The sequence below is a fragment of the Sus scrofa genome, chromosome 13 (genome assembly GCF_000003025.6).
Source record: "Sus scrofa isolate TJ Tabasco breed Duroc chromosome 13, Sscrofa11.1, whole genome shotgun sequence".
Classification (NCBI taxonomy): domain Eukaryota; kingdom Metazoa; phylum Chordata; class Mammalia; order Artiodactyla; family Suidae; genus Sus; species Sus scrofa.
This window is the reverse complement of record NC_010455.5, coordinates 19,447,519-19,459,943: the sequence shown is the minus strand read 5'-3', so window position 1 is coordinate 19,459,943 and position 12,425 is coordinate 19,447,519. Positions and strand designations below refer to the sequence as shown.

The 12,425-nt window shown below is 37.0% G+C and overlaps 1 protein-coding gene across 39 annotated transcripts in view; it reads left to right on the top strand.

Annotated features, from left to right (window-relative positions):
* Positions 1–12,425, top strand: part of CLASP2 (cytoplasmic linker associated protein 2) — a 205,160-nt gene that overhangs the window by 50,646 nt on the left and 142,089 nt on the right. The gene's annotated exons all lie outside the window — the stretch shown is intronic.

Genomic DNA, 12,425 nt, shown 5'->3' with positions numbered 1-12,425 from the left:
TTTCTACTGAGCCAGTGACGGGAACTCTTGCAATGGGTTCTTAACCCACTGCACCACAGTGGGAACACCTTTTTTATTTTATTTTATTTTTTTTTTTATGTTCTTTCTATGTGAAGCTCCTTAATGACTATCAGTTGAGTTGTTGGGGTGACTTTAAGGTGCCTTTCTGTTTAGTTGTCCTTATCCTTACCCAAGAGTGTAAAACCAGGCAGTCAAACTGATTAAGAGTTAAAAACCTGTAGGATTATTATGTGGCATTGAGCCCTGAAATCAGCCTCAAAAGCTCACAAGAGGAATTTGGCCTTTTGTTGTTATGCTGCAGAGTGGATGGAAAGAAATAAGGTTTTGTTGCAAATAGACTGTTTCTAAACTTTAAACATTTCAAAACAGTCTTTTATTCCAAACATGAATCTCTTAAAAAACATACAAGTGATGATGTAACCTTGACTTTCTTGGGGTAAGCCTTTTGGGACCATGCCAAACTGACATGTAACCACTGCTTGGGAGGCTTGGGAATAATAGCAAGAAATTAATGCTGAATCTATCTCCTTTCATCCAAATCCTTGAATATTTTATGTTATATACCAGGATTGGATAAGTTAAGTAATTGAAAGAAAGCAATCTTTTAATTTACTGGCCAAAAGGCCAAACTTTTCTCCCAGGAGCAATGATAAGCAGTAAAGGGTCAGAGTTCCCCCACTGTGGCTCAGCAGAAATGAATCTGACTAGTATCCATGAGGACAAAGGTTCGATCCTCAGCCTCACTCAGTGGGTTAAGGATCTGGTGTTGCTGTGAGCTGTGGTATATGTCACAGATGTGGCTCGGGTCCCGAGTTGCTGTGGCTGTGGCCTAGACCAGTGGCTAACAGCTCTGATTCTACCCCTAGTTGGGAATCTCCATATGCCATAGGTATGGCCCTAAAAAGACAAAAGACCAAAAAAAAAAAAAAAAAAAAGGAAGAAGAAGTAAAAAAAAAGTCTGTAAGAAGAAGTAAATTGCAAGCTGGTTCCATTTTTACAGAATGGACATGCAATGGACAGGAAAAAATTGGGCATTCATCAGCAATAAAGACATATAAGTAGTGGATACTAAGATTGAAAATCTTGAAACAAACCCATTTACCCACCTGGGTTCAGTAGCAACATGTCCTCAAACTGATGTTACTAATGAACCTGAATCTTCAAAAAAAGTTCACATCTTTTCTTTGTGCATGCAGAATATATAGTTAATGTTCTTGATAGTTGTTATAGTTAATGTTCTTGATAGTTGTTATAAACCTGTAGCTTTCATAAAATGTTAACTATTTGAAATGACTACGTTTCGTAAAGGTTCTAAATAGGCCTTATTATGAGCCTCATTTAGCATTTAGTTTGTTATCATAGTTAACATGAAATAGCAATTCTATTAATACCAAATAATGGTTTAAGTTGTGTTTGTCCTTTTACTTCACTCAACTATTGAAGGTCTTAAATTTTTTCAAGGCCCCTTTAAAGAAGAGGTTAAAAGTCTTCAAATACTTTTTAACCAGTGTTAATATCTGCCTATAAATTTTAAAAAGAGACTTTATCAGATTTCTTGGTCTCTCTTAAAATTTGTGTGAAATAAACTTTATTTTTAATAAATAGCTAGCTATTTGATTAACTGTGCTGTTCAGAACACAGTGTCTTCATGTGAGTATTAAATCTGGTGATTGTTTTATTTACTTGGATTTTCAATTTCTAATCATTTTACTGAAATTTTTAATTTTAGTGTAAATTGAAGACATTTAAAATTTTACATTTTAATTATCTTACTTCTGAAGACTTGTGGTTTTCTTCAGCTCTAGGAATCTTCTGGGGTTTTTTTGATTAGGTTTCTTCTTTCATTAGCTTTAGTCCCTTTTTTATGGAATTGTTATTAGTCAGATGTTGAACCTCCTGGGCTGACTCACTGTGTTTTTTTTATGCTTTATCTTCTCTAAGTTTCATCTTTTTCTCTTTTATTCTGTGTTCTGGGAGGTTTCCTAGGCTTTTTCATCAAGTTCTTCTATTAAATTTAAATTTCAACTATTAAACAAAAGTTTAAATAGTTTTATGAACTATCTTTTTCCTTTTTTGCTGGTTCCATTTTTACAGAATGGACATGCACACCTGCATATAAAATTTTGAGTCCCTGAGTTGGGGGTGGGAAGAGCTTAATGATGAAATCATTCCATAGATTTTTCAGTTCTTCCTTGCCAATCAGCCCTGTACTTGCTGGCTTAGAAATTGTCACTTCTCTCATTCTACAAGGTAGATCAGTTCTCTCTGCTGTTTCAGTCTGCTTCCAAAAATTCTAAGTTACAGCTTTGCTGTGGTATTATTCTTCAAAAGCCAGCCATCCTTTTTTTATAAGAAATCATTGCTGTCTTTTAGGTGCTGATTTCACATACTCTCTGCCCTTCCTCATTTTCTTTGCTCTTATGATGTTGCTTATCATTTTATTGGGGTTTCATTGCAGGATTTTGAGCAAGAGAGTAAAGTGATTCAAATTACCATATTTTTTTTTTGGTCTTTTTTTTTTTTTGCCTTTTCTAGGTCTGCTCCCATGGCATATGGAGGTTCCCAGGCTAGGCGTCTAATAGGAGCTGTAGACGCCGGCCTACACCACAGCTCACGGCAATGCCAGATCCTTAACCCACTGAGCAAGGCCGGGGATCGAACCCGCAACCTCATGGTTCCTAGTCGGGTTCGTTAACCACTGAGCCACGACTGGAACGCCTACCATAATTTTTTTAAGGAAAAATTTCAAACATACCCAGAAATAGAGAGTATATTATGACAAACCTCCATTGTCTGTCACCCATTATCCAGCTTCAGGAAATTATCAATACATAGCCAGTCTTTGTTCATCTGTATTCCTACCTATCTTCCCCTAGCCCTATTGTACTGCTGGACTGGCATGTGTGGGTGTGTGCACATATGCACATTCACTCATACACATATGTAAATTTTTTTTTTTTTTTTTGTCTTTTTGCCATTTCTTGGGCCCCTGCCATGGCATATAGAGGTTCCCAGGTTAGGGAGGGGTCGAATTGGAGCTGTAGCTTCTGGCCTACACCGCAGCCACAGCAATGCAGGATCCAAGCCGCGTCTGCAAGCTACACCACAGCTCACGGCAATGCTGGATCCCTAACCCACTGAGCAAGGCCAGGGATCGAACCCGCAATCTCATGGTTCCTAGTCAGATTCGTTAACCACTGAACCACAACAGGAACTCCAAAACATCTTTTTTAAAAAGATTTTTATTTTTCTATTATAGTTGATTCATAGTGTTCTGTGATTTTCTCCTGTACAGCAAAGTGACCCGGTCATATATATATTTTATATATATACACATACATTTTTTTTCTTACATTATCGTCCATCATGTTCCAACACAAGTGACTAGATATAATTCTCTGCTATACACCGGGATCTCATTGCTTATCCACTTCAAATGCAATACTTTGTATTTGTACTTTGTATTTGTCCCAGTCCATCCTGCTACCTCCCCCTCCCCCTTGGCAACCACAAGTCTGTTCTCCAAGTCCATGAGTTTCTTTCTTTTCTCTAGATAGGTTCATTTGTGCCATATATTAGATTCCAGGTATAAGTGATATCATAGGGTATTTGTCTTTGTCTTTCTGACTTACTTCACTTAGTATGAGAGTCTCTAGTTCCATCCATGTTGCTGTAGATGGCATTATTTAGTTCTTTTTTACGGCTGAGTAGTATTCCATTGTGTATATGTACCACATCTTCCTAATCTATTCATCTATCAATGGACATTTAGGTTGTTTCCATGTCTTGGCTATTGTGAATAGTGCTGCAGTGAACATAGGAGTGCATGTAAGTAAAACGTCTTTTTAAAAGATAATTACAGTACCATAGTCACAACTTAAAAAATTAACCCATAGTATCAAATATTTAGTGTTCAAATTTCCTTGATTGTTTTGTTTTATTTTATTTTTTTCATCGTTTTGCCAGTTTTTGGGCTGCTCCTGTGGCATATGGAGGTTCCCAGGCTAGGGGTCTAATCGGAGCTGTAGCCACTGGCCTACGCCAGAGCCACAGCAACGCGAGATCCAAGCCTCATCTGCAGCCTACACCACAGCTCACGGCCAATGCCAGATCCTTAACCCACTGAGCAAGGCCAGGGATCAAACCCACAACCTCATGGTTCCTAGTCAGAATCGCTAACCACTGAGCCACGACAGGAACTCCTCCCTGATTGTTTTATAAATTTCTTTTTATAGTTTGAATTAGGGTTCAAACAAGGTTCACCATTGTGATTAGTTGATGCATCTCTAAAGTCTTTATTCATCTTGTTCTCTTTTTCTCCACTTGTCATTTCTTTGTTGAAGAAAAAACGTCTATCAGGTGATGTTTTCCCACATACTAGATTTTGTTGATTGAGTTACCATGGTGATTTTATCTTTTTTGTTCTTTAATGTTTTTATATCCTCTATATTTCCTGAAAAAAATGGCAGTTCTGCTAATAGCTGATGACAATCAGATCTGATTTGTTTTTGTTTTGGGGAATGGGACTGGGACACAAATTTTTAGTAATGGTATTATGTATGTACTTACACATACAGTGTCTTTCTCTGTGATATTAATACTGAATAGTAGGTTTAGGTGTTATCAATCTGATTATTCATGTAATGCTCCCCATCAGCCTTTTACTTAATGGTTTCAGCAACCATTGATCCACATTATCTTTTTTAGAGGATTGCATTGTCTCTTCAGTGGTTTAGGTCAAGAATGGAAACAAAGAGACCAGTTAAGAAGTTGCCATTAGCAATAGAAGCAGAGGTGAAACTGGTCTAGTCTTAGATTCGGTGTGGTCATAGAGGTGAAGAGAAGTAAGTGGGTTTGGGATGAAACTTGGAGTTATATACAATAAGACCTCTTGGTAAGTTATCCATGAGGGGCAGAGGAGAACTTGGAATGGGGCTCCTATGTTGTGAATTTAAACAACTGAATAGATGGATACATCATCTACTGGTATGGGGGAAGACTTAGGTAGAACAGGGTTTGGAGATGGTTCTGGAGTTGGATTACCTGTGTCAAATTAGAGATGCCTTTGAAATGCCCATGGGGGAGATGTTTAGTAGGCTATTGAATATATAGGTTTGGAATTCAGAGATGGTCTAGGCTAGAGACAAACATTTGGGAGTTGCCAGCATACAGAATATATTTAAAACTATTGAGAATGGATGAAGCCATTTATAAAAGTGTTGTCTGCAGAGAAGGAAGATATTCAGCCTTAGTAGTTCAGCAAGAGAGGAAGATACTGAGCTATAGGAATTTATGAGATCAGAGGAAAGCCAAGGAGAGTATTCTATCGTAAAAGCGCAGAGTGAAGAGTAGATAACTCAAATGTGTTTGAGTTTTCTGAGACACCTACGATACAGTAGCTTTTATAGGAATTATTGTTTCCTAATTTCAGTTGCCAGTTTAGCTACAAGAGTGTAAAACAATTTGGAAATCCAAAGTCATTTTACTAGTTTTAATTAAAATAAGGAAAGATACAGCTTCAAGTCCAAAGAGGAACTTTGATATAAGAATCTATTTCCTATGAAACAATGTATAGGAGTTCCTGTAGTTGCGTAGTGGAAATGGATCCAACTAGGAACCGTGAGGTTACGGGTTCATCCCTGGCCTCACTCAGTGAGTTAAGGATCCTGCGTTGCTGTGAGAAAATAGTTTCAAATGATGCAACTGACAAGGGCTTAATCTCTAGAATATACAAACAACTTATACAACTCAACAGCAAAAAAACCAACAACCCAATGGAAAAATGGGCAAAGGATCTGAATAGACATTTCTCCAAGGAAGATATACAGATGGCCAATAAGCATATGAAAAAATCCTCAACATCCCTGATTATTAGAGAAATGCAAATCAAAACTACCATGAGATACCACCTCACACCAGTCAGAATGGCCATCATTAATAAATCCACAAATAACAAATGCTGGGGGGGGGTGGAGCAAAGGGAACCCTCCTGCACTGTTTGTGGGAGTGTAAGCTGGTACAACCACTATGGAGAGCAGTATGGAGGTACCTTAGAAATCTGTACATAGAACTACCATATGATCCAACAATCCCACTCTTGGGTAGATATCCAGACAAAACTTTCCTTAAAAAAGACACATGCACCTGCATGTTCATTGCAGCACTATTCACAATAGCCAAGACATGGAAACAACCCAAATGTCCTTCGATAGACAGAAGATTGGATTAGGAAGATGTGGGGTATATACACAATGGAATACTACTTAGCCATAAAAAAGAATGGAATAATGCCATTTGCAGCAATACTGAGCAAAATAAGTCAGAAAGATAAATACCATATGATACCACTCATAGCTGGTATCTAATATACAGCACAAATGAATCTTTCTACAGAAAAGAAAATCACGGACTTGGAGAATAGACTTGTGGGGAGGGAGTAGGAGGGATTGGGAGCTTGGGGGTCAATGGATGCAAACTATTGCTCATGGAATGGATTTACAATGAGATCCTGCTGTGTAGCACTGAAAACTATGTCTAGATACTTACAATGCAGCATGACAATGGGAGAGAAAATTATGTATACATGTATGTGTAACTGGGTCCCCATGCTGTACAGTGAGAAAAAAAAAAAGTGTGTTGGGAGAAATAACAATAAAAAATAAATTTAAAAATTAGTAAAAAAAATAAGTAAATATATGACTTTCATTCAAAGAGTAAAAGGAAAAAGAGAAGGGATTCAATTATGGTAATATAAATTTATTATCTTACCATAACTTTGGGGACTAGTTGTGTTGTGGAATTCAGAATATGACAGGTTATAGAAAAGCGTCTGGGTCTGTACCTTGTAATGTCAAACACATTAACATTTTTGCAGTTAAATGTACAAATTCACAATGATTAAAATAAAGACAATATGTAGTGTCTTATCAGTTCACATCATATTTTGATATAAACTGAATTCAAATCAGTTCAGGTTTTGCCACCAAGTGTATTTAAAAGGACAAAACAAGATAAAGCTGGACTTTTAGAGCTTTTTGTTTTTCAGGCATGCAGATGGTATTGTAGGCCTGTACGATCTTTCTTTGTGCTAAGGATAGTTTCCAAGCATTATATGAAGGAACAAAAGGTTTAAAGCCTCATCCTATTTGGGCTTCTTTTTCTCTCTCTCTCTGTCCCCCACCCCTTATCTTCTCCCTCCTTTCTCCTCCTCTATTTCCATCTCTTCCTTCTCTTCCCTTTCTCCTCTTCTTTTATTTCTACCTCTTCCTCCCTTCTATCACCATCTCTTTTCCTCCTTCATCATCTCCTCCTTCTCCATATTCATCTCTTTTTCCAACTGTCATCAGCTCCTCTCCTCCTCTTTCTTTCCTTTTCCACCATACACATAACCACTTCAGCCTTTTCACTTTATTAGCTTATGTCCTCTAATAACTTTTTGATATATTCATCCTCTTCAGTTTCTGCACCAAAGCATAGTATTGTCATTTTGAAACACTGAAGTGAGAACAGAGGTGTCAACATAATCATGATTTATAGGTTGCTTTCTGTATTTGATCCTTTTTTTTTCTTTACTTAGTAAATGTTATAAAGCGCTTACTATAATGTATCCTAAGTGATTTTTTCCCCCTGATTTGTCTTCCAGTTCACCAGTGATCCCTTGATCAATAGATCTCTCTAATCTACTGATGTGCCTGCCAACTGTTTTGGGTTTTTTTTTTTTTTTTTTTTTTTTTGGCTTTTTTAGGTCTGCGTCTATGCCGTGTGGAAGTTCCCAGGCAGGGGGTCGAAAAGAACTGTAGCTGCCAGTACACCACAGCCACAGCAGTGCCGGATCCTTAACCCACCTGAACAAGGCTAGGGGTCAAACCCATGTCCTCATGGATACTAACTGGGTTCATTACTCCTGAGCCACGAGCAGCTCCCTGTTTTGTTTTTTAAATCTATGTCCCTTTTTTTTAATCCCTGAAGTTATTTTCAAGCTTGCTTAATAAAGCTTCCAAGTATAGTTATTTTATAGTCCATGCTTAATAATTTTAAGATTTAAATTTGAAATTCTAGGACTTTGATAATTCTATGATCTGTTCTTATCATCTATTTCTTTCTATTTATTCTTGCTCATGATGTCTTGTATCCTGTCATGCCAAGTGACCTTTGGAAAATTATTTGTGCAAATAATGTGAGGCCAGAGGGTTTCTTCCAGGAAAATTTTGCTTTTGCTTTGGCTGTTGCTTGAAAGTACTACCATGAGAGCCTACTGAGTTTGAGGGCCTGAGTGCCTCAGCTGGCCAAGCAGTTGACGTTAATGAAGTCCTCCATTTGATTTACTTATCTCTTGCTCTCTTTTGAGAAAAGTTTAAAAAGAATAAAAGACTATGAGAAGGTAAGGGCTTACTTATGGTTGACTTTAACCTTGTAAGGATAGTGGTTTGGTACATCATCTTTTGGTGGGAAGTCTCCTATTAGACTTACCATCTTATGTCAATTTTACATTCTGTTTCCTTTGCCCTGCAGGCCTTCAGAAGTTCAAATATTCCACTTTTGCCTTAGTATTTCTTACCATTTGTCAGGTTTTTAAGAAGTTTTTTTTTAAAATGTACATTTAATCCTGTGCTTATAGTTATTTGCCTTTGGTGTTTCATTTTAAATGACCTAGTAACACTTTTACTGGAGATAGAAGGTCTCCCTACTATGAAAAGTGCTATCCTGAGTGCTGTTCTTCATGTTGGAGATAGAGCAGTGGGCAAAACAGGCAAAAGTTCTCACCCTAATAGATAATACAGTTCAGTGGGAGGAGACACATAATAAAATAAGCAAAATTAATAAATGGTAAATGCTAGGGAGAGAAATAAAGCAGGAAGGTGTAGGGATAGATCAGTCATGCCAGAATGTCAGATACTTTTAGTATCCTGAGAGGGACCTCATTGAGAAAATAACAGGTGAATAAAGACTTGAAGGAGATGAGTAAATAGTGTGGCTATGGAGGGGAAGAGCATTCTAGGCAAACAAGTGCAGAGCCCCTGATATGAGTTATAGCAAGGAGACTGTTAGGGCTAGGTTGGAGAGAGAGATGGAGATCAAATAGAACACGAGGTTGGAGAGATCTGCGTGGTACCTAAGGTCTCATAGATTTCGGAGTTCTGGTGGGCCTTTTTATGAAATTATAGGAGGATTTTTAGCAGCAACGTTATATGACTTTCTACAACTTAGGACATTATATTGAGAATAAACTCTAGGAGGCGAAGGTGTTTGGAGCAGGAAGAAGAGTTAGCAATGACTTGTATCCCAGGATTGTTCTAGGTATTGGGGTTATAGCATCAACAAGACAAAGTTACTGCCTACATCCATTCCACCTTCTAGTTCACTCAAAAGAATCTATTATTTCAGGAGGTGGTAGTTGCTATGAAGAAATAAAGGATTTGTTCTGATACTTTATAGTTATTAAGAAAATATTTTAAGCATATAGTATTTATGACCTGTATATGTTAAATTACAAAACATTCTTAATTGGGGGGGCTTGCAATGATGAATTGCTTTTATGAATTCTTCTAGCTTATTTGTGGTCAAAAAAGGTATACGCTGTACTCAGCCATAAAAAAGAATGAAATAATGCCATTTGCAACATGAATGGACCTAGAGATTATCATATTAGGTGAAATAAGTCAGACAGAGAAAGACATGTATCGTGATATTCCTTATGTGTGGAATCTAAAACAGTGATACAAATGAACTTACATACAAAACAGAAATAGACTCAGACATAGGAAAAAAGCTTACAGTTACCAAAGGGGATAGGTGAGAAAGGGGTGGACAGATAAATTAGAAGTTTGGGATTGACATATACATACTACTACGTATAAAATAAACAAGGACCTACTTACAGCCTAGGGAACTATATCAGTATCTTATAATAACCTATAATGGAAAAGAATCTGAAAAAGAAGATATATGTGTCTGAGTGTACATATGTATACGCGTGTGTATGTATGTAAGTATATACACATACATACACATTAAGTTGCTGCTGTGGTGTGTGTTTGATCCTTGGCCTGGGAACTTCCACATGCCATGGGTATAGCCACAGAAAAAACAAAACAAGCAGAATACATCTATATAGGTATATAGATATATATCTGTCACTTTGCTGTACATCAGAAACTAATGCAATATTGTAAATTAACCATACTTCAGTTTTTTTTAAAAAGGTACATAACCTTATTGGAAGTGGGTGAAAATTTATTTCCCTCCATGTTTGTAGATGTGTCTGTTTTTCCTTTTAGTTCTTCATTTTTTGATTTATGTATTTGAAGATGTTACTGATGCATAAAAATGTATGGTTCTTATTTTATCGCTCTATTGAATTGGGTACCTTCATCATTATTAAAAAATCTCTATTCAGCTCTATTCTGCTTCTTTAAGGTGCTTTGTTTGAAAGTATTAGCTACACCAACTTTCTTTTGGTTGGTGTTTGCCATAATCTATCTCATCATTTTACTTTTAACTTTTATATGACCCTTAAATGTAAGGTGTATCTCATTTAAGCAACCTAGTTTTTAAAAATTCATTTTTAGAAAATGTACAGCTCAATATCAGAAAAGCTAACAACCCCATCAAAAAATGGGCAGAAGGAGTTCCTGTTTTGGTGAAGTGGAAACAAATCTGACTAGGAACCATGGGGTTGTGGGGTTCAATCCCTGGCCTCACTCAGTTGGTTAAGGATCCAGCATTGCCATAAGCTGTAGTATAGGTCACAGACGTGGCTTGGGTCTGGCGTTGCTGTGACGTAGGCCAGCAGCTGTAGCTCCCATTAGACCCCTAGCCTGGGAACCTCCATATGCCGCAGGTGTGGCCCTAAAAAGCAAAAAAAAAGGGGGGGGGAGCAGAAGAACTAAACAGTTTTCCAGAGAAAACATACAGATGGCAAAAAATAAACAAACAGAAAAAATCATGCACACATGAAAAGATGTTCAGCATCACTAATTACTAGAGAAATGCAGATCAAACCACAGTGAGGTATCACCTTACACTAGCCAGAATGACCGTCATCAAAAAGTCTACAAACAATAAATGCTGGAGAGGGTGTGGAGAAAAGGGAACCCTCTTACATTGTTGGTGGGAATGTAAATTGGTGCAACCACTATGGAAAACAGTATGGAGATTCCTCAGAAAACTAAAAATAGAACTACCATTTGATACAGCAATCCCACTCCTGGGCATCTATGCAGAGAAAACCATGACTGAAAAAGATACATGTACTCCAGTGTTCATTGCAGCACTGTATGCAATAGCCAAGACATGGAAGCAACGTAAATGTCCATTGACAGAGGAGTGGGTACAGAAGATGAAGTACATATACACAATGGAATATTACTCAGCCCTAAAAAAGAATGAAATATTGGCATTTTTAGCAACATGGATGGACCTCGAAATTATCATGCTAAGTAAAGTTAGTCAGACAGTGAGACACAAACATCACACTGTCACTTACATGTGGAATATAAAAAAAGGATACAGTGAGCTTATTTTCAGAGCAGAAGCAGACTCACAGGCTTTGAAAAACTTATGCTTACCAAAGGAAACTTGGGGTGGGGGGGATGGACTGGGGGTTTGGGATGGAAATGTTCTAAAATTAGGTTATGGTGATGGTTGTACAACTGTAAATATAATAAAATTCATTTAATTAAACGAATAAAAATTCAGTCGAGTCTTTTACTTGGAATAAGTTGTTCATTTACTTTTAAAGTAGTTTCTGATATATTCGATTTTATTTTTGCCATTGTCTTTTATTTCTATTTTATTGTTTTATATCTTTTTGTCTTTTCCTGCTTTTCACTTAATCAAAACTTTTTTATTTTATTTTTATTTTTCTTCTGTTTGTTTTTTTGATGTCTATATTTACTCTTATTTTAGTAATTAAAATAATCTCTAGGACAGGGATTGTTGGCAAACTTGCTTGCAGGCCAAATCCAGCTGCCCTCCTGTTTTTATTCATATCATTTTATTGAAACACAGCAACACTCATTAGTTTATATATTGCTTATTACTGCTTTAATATTACAGTGGCATAACTGAGTAGCTACACAGAGAGCCTACATATATGTATGGTTTGCAAAGCCTAAATATATGCTGTGTGGCGCTTTATAGAAAAAAGTTTGCCTTTTCCTGCTGTAGAGCAGTGGTTCTTAAATTTGATTATGCATCAGAATCACTAGGAGGGCTTGCTAATATGCATCTTTGACTTACTACAACCTGAAATAAATTACAGTGTTTACTGCTTCCACAGTAATGCTAAAAGCCTTAGGACCCTTTAACTTTGCTTACCTCTTAGGAGCACTGCTTTATAATCTCACACTGGTAACAACTCAAATGACCATCAGCAATGGAATGGCTATTAATAACTTGTAGTA